The 5058-nt window shown below is 44.0% G+C and overlaps 1 non-coding gene across 1 annotated transcript; it reads right to left on the bottom strand.

Annotated features, from left to right (window-relative positions):
• Positions 1–3816: 3816 nt before the first annotated feature.
• On the bottom strand, positions 3817–3950 carry LOC112062134 (small nucleolar RNA SNORA61). The gene has a single exon (XR_002890572.1). It is a non-coding gene; the product is annotated as a small nucleolar RNA SNORA61 (small nucleolar RNA).
• Between the last annotated feature and the right edge of the window lie 1108 nt (positions 3951–5058).

The raw sequence follows: 5058 nt of genomic DNA, 5'->3' as shown, positions 1-5058 counted from the left end.
AGGGGGCATGGATTCAATCCCCAATTGGGAAACTAAGATCCCACAAGCCACGTGGTGCAGCTGGGGGGGCAGGGGATGAACTTCAGACTCCAGGTGGATGATGTTCTTTACTCCAATCTCTTGGTTCTGGAATCTGATCCTGGTTTTGTAACTGAGCAGGATTCTGTGGGGCTCCCAGGCACAAAAGTCTTTCTGTGTCCCCCATTTCTTATTTGTAGGAAATAGGCTTCATTCAGCCTCCATGACCTTCCCTGAGTTCCAAAGAGCAGGTTCAAACAACTGCTAATCAGGGAAGGGAGGGGATTCAGACAAGGGAGGAGCAGTCAAGAAACAACAGTGCAGCCTTGGGGCAGGGTCCTGGTTCCCCATCAAGGGATACACATAACAATATCTTTGAGCTGTTTTGCAGATACCAAAACCCCCACCAGGTAGAAGAAGTTAATGGTATGCTGCCCACAAGCACGTAGACCCCAGACTGGTTGGAACCAGAAGTTTGATGATGCTGACTCCCAATTACCTCACCACCAACCAATGAGAAGAACATCCACAAGCTGATCGCGCCCTCCTCTTTGAACCATTACTATAAAACTCCTCACTACCACCTCTGGGTTGGACACACAGTTTTGAGGGCATTAGCCTGCTGTGGCCCCCTTTGCCTGGAAAAGCAATAAAGCTATTCTTTTGTACTTTGCCCAAAACTCTGTCTCCAAGATTCAATTCGGTACCAGCACACAAACACTGAATTTCAGCTATACTACCTCACCACCAACTAATCAGAAGAAAGTCACACACCGTGCAGCCCTCACCCAAATTTTGCCTATAAAAACTTCTCCCCTAAAACCATGGGGAAGTTCAGGGCTTTTGAGCATTAGCCACCCGTTCTCCTTGCTTGGTCCAGCAATAAACCTTTCCCTGCTCCAAACTCCAACATTTGATTTGTTTGGCCTCACTGTGCATCAGGCACACGAACTCTGTTCAGTAACAAAATGATGGCCTAAAACTTTCCACACTTCAAAAAACCTGTAAACCTACAGTTCCAAGAAGCTCAATGAATCCTAACCTAAAGAAACACAAAAAAACTACACCAAATAACATCAGAATCAAATTGCTCAAAACAAGTGATTTTAAAAAAATCTTAGCCAGAAAAACAGACATGTTAAATAAAGAACATAGATAAGGATGACATCAGATTTCTCACTGGAAACAATACAACAGAGAAGACTGTGGAATGACATCTTTAAAGTCCTGAAAGAAAAAACTGTCAGACTCTAATTTCAGAGAGAGCAAAAATACCTTTCAAAACTGAAGGCAAAGCTTCCAGTTCAGGACAAGATAAAGAAGGTGCGCTTCATATTCCTCCCATTAAATACAGCTAAACATTCTGAATATTATATAAATAAACATAACAAGGTGGAGAGAAAACCACAGACCAAGAAGGGATCTTGGGGCCCAAGGAATGACATGACATTGGGCTCCTGGATTTTCTTTTTGCCTCATATATTCTACACTGGGTGTTTGAGAAGCCAGCAGTCTGAAAACGTCAATGGGTGCTAAGGGAAGCCTGCTCTTCTGAGCCAAAGGATGAGGAAAGGGGCAGCCTTGTAAGACAAAACTTTTAGACAATAACCACCCTACTCCAGCCAAGCTCCACATAAAAAAAGTGTGATGCCACCCTCACCCACGTCAGCCAAGGCCCAACAGGAAGGCTAGACTTCCCCTCACCAGACTGCAACACACACATCTCACCCTCCCAGCCAAGCTGCTGTCATTGAACGTCCAGTAGAGAACCTGACAGCTGCCCCAGTCCCCTAGAATGAGGCACCTCTCCCATTGCCTGTCCCCAGTCAACAGAAGCCAAATGGAGAACCTGAACTTCCACCCTACCTGGCAGTAATGAGGTAGCATCTCCCTTTCCTTTGCCAGCGTGGTGTCAGAGAAAACCTGCTAAAAAGAGCAGATTTGGGTAAGAGCCAGAGTCTCATGAAAATGCTGAAAGTGTCCAGCATTAAAAAAAAATCATCAGGGACTTCCCTGGTGGTGCAGTGGATAAGACTCCACACTCCCAATGCAGGGGGCCCGGGTTTGATCCCTGATCAGGGAACTAGATACCACAAGCCACGTGGTGTGGAAAAAAAAAAACAACAACAACAGCAAAGGAAACCAGAAGACATGAACACCAATATTTGGAATATCTGACAAGGAATTTAAAGCAGACATCACAAAAATGCTTCAATATGCAATTATGAACATGTTTGAAACAAGCAAAGAAACAGAAGATTTGGGCTTCCCTGGTGGTGCAGTGGTTGAGAGTCTGCCTGCCAATGCAGGGGACGCGGGTTCGTGCCCCAGTCCGGGAGAATTCCACGTGCCACGGAGCGCCTGGGCCCGTGAGCCATGGCCGTTGAGGCTGCGCGTCCAGAGCCTGTGCTCCGCAGGCCACAGCAGTGAGAAGCCCGCGTACCGCAAAAAAAAAAAAAAAAAAAAAAAAAAAAAAAAAACACACACAGAAGATTTAAAGAACCAAGTAAAAATTCTAGAACTGAAAAATGTAATTACCAAAATTTAAAACTCACTAGATGGGCTCAAAAGCAGAATGGAGCCAACAGAGGGGGGAATGTCAGAGAACTTGAATAAACAACAGTAGAAATTATCCAATCTGAATGAGAGAGAAAAAAGAGCATCAAAAGTGAACAATGCCTCCAGAACCTGTGGGACTATAACAAAAGAGCTAACGTTCACATCATGGGATCCCAGGAGGGAAAATAAAAGAGTGTGGGCCTGGAAAGTATCCGAAGAAATAATGACTGAAAATATTCCAATTTTGGCAAAACAACCTCAAAGGGTAATATGGGAAAACTATAAAGAACTCTACTCACATAAATTTGGCAACTTAGATGAAATGTACCAATTCCTCAAAAAGCTACCCAATATGAAATATTGGGTATGAAATGAAATAGAATATGAGCCCTAGTCCAGGAAGCCTGTGCACCGCAATGAAGAGTAGCCCCTGATCGCCGCAACTAGAGAAAGCCCACGCACAGCAACAAAGACCCACCGCAGCCTAAAATAAATAAATAAATAAAACAGCAAAAATTACTACAGCTTTACACTTGGTCTTGGAATACTCCTGTGAAGACAACAGACAAGGCTGATTAAAGAAAGGCAAAGACGAAAACATAAAGTATGAAAACAACATATACAGAATCCAAAGACGTGCAAAACTATTCAATACATTTTTCTGTGGGATACAATTTTAGTCAAATTATAAAGAAAAGCAAGTAATTGACAAACATAAAATTCAAGACAGTGATGAGGGGAGCTGTGATGATCGGGATCATACAAAGTGTCATAAGAAAAAAAGGTGGAGTTCTATTTCTTTCTTTCTTTTTTACATCCAGGAGTCTTTTATTGGTTCACTTATATGCCAGGTACCAACATTAACAACAACAACAACAACAAAAAAAACCCCACAAAGGTCAAGGTTTCCACATAAAAGAGCCTATTATCTCTTAGCTTGTGTCTTCCCATAAAGTTTCCCTCCCAACTCTGTAGATCCACAATCACAGATGAATGCAGCTTTATTGGTAACAGATCTTACGAAAAAGGAACACTCTCAATCAAGAGGCAAGAAAGCCATTGATAAATCCCTCCCAAATACAGATATACCAGTCAGCCAAAAAAAAAAAAGAAAAAAAAAAAGAAATACCAGTCAGCAATCACTGCACCAACTGCCCAAGCTTCACATACAGCCTCCCTTTAAGCCTAAGATTATGCCATTTTACAGGGGAGGAGGAAACAAGTTCTAAGAGAATTACACCTTGTTTGAAACTAGCCCACATGCTACATAGCAGACTACAAGCACTGTGAGGACAGCTTCATTCCTACCATTCCTCCCTTATGACCACTAAGAGCAGTGTTCAGATCTAATGGGAAAGGGGACCGGGTAGAGTACTACTTCTTAAGATTAGTGGTGGATACACAGATCCCGGATTGAGTAGTATTCTTTACACCTTCGAGATATGTTTTACAATATATCGTGTATATGTCATATTTTTAAAGTGGGAAAATATAACTACAATCAAATCTTTATAATAAAGAAAAATATGAGAGCGTGAGACAAAGCCCTGGACCCACTCCCACAACCTGCTGAATTCAGGCTCATTCCAAGATGAGTTGTCAAAAAGGAACCAGTGCAAAATGTAGTCAAGGGTATGACTAGAAAAAGAGAAGAGCAAATGGCTGACTACACACTTGCTGCAGCAAAGTGTGACCAGGAGGCAAAGGAAATCAATCAGGAAATATTTCAGATTGAAGTATTCAAATTTAGTGAAGCTGATGAAGGAAAAATACAGAGAAGAGATGTAGATACAAAAGGAAGAAATAAAACTTCTGGAGAAGAAAAATTCAAAGGTTTGAAAATATTTCCTCAGGGAACAGGAAATGGGTAGGAGAAAAACTTTCTGAGTAATAAAGTCTTCTGCAAGTTTGTGAGTCTTTAAATATGTGAATGTACTGCCCTAAGAAATAAAACAAACTAAAGTAAAAAGAGCTTTCTTCCAACCACGTCTACACCCTTAAAGGTGTCCCTACATGTTGGCGCAGACCTCTCATACCTCCGGGTCCTAGGATGCGGACCCGTCCAGAACTCCCCGACATCCCTGCCCTAAAAAAGGGATTTTCCCCAAACTCGTCCCCTTCTGTCCCGCCCCTGTCCCACCCTTCACTTAGGGTTCCGAGTCTCCATGCTCCCGCTCTTCTCCACATCCGGCACCTCGGTCGTCCCTATCCCTCTGAGAACCTAGAGGAGGGTGAAAGGCGGGGAACTCTGCAGTCGCATTTGAGGCTGGTTTACCATCACCATGGAAACCCCTGGGCGGGGCTTAAGAGAGGCGCGGTCAGGAGCTCGGCGGGCCGGAGTCTACAACTCCCGCACGTCGTGTGCATGCATGGTCTCCGGAAGCCCTTCGGCTCTCGGCGTGTTCTGCCCCCTGTCGGTCCTGTGCCCAAGCATCCGGGAACTACAGCCCCCGGAACCCGCGCCCCCGCCCCGCTTCCGGG

Source organism: Physeter macrocephalus, chromosome 20 (genome assembly GCF_002837175.3).
Source record: "Physeter macrocephalus isolate SW-GA chromosome 20, ASM283717v5, whole genome shotgun sequence".
NCBI lineage: Eukaryota > Metazoa > Chordata > Mammalia > Artiodactyla > Physeteridae > Physeter > Physeter macrocephalus.
Note: the sequence above shows the minus strand (reverse complement) of the source record. Positions and strands in the feature narration are given on the sequence as shown.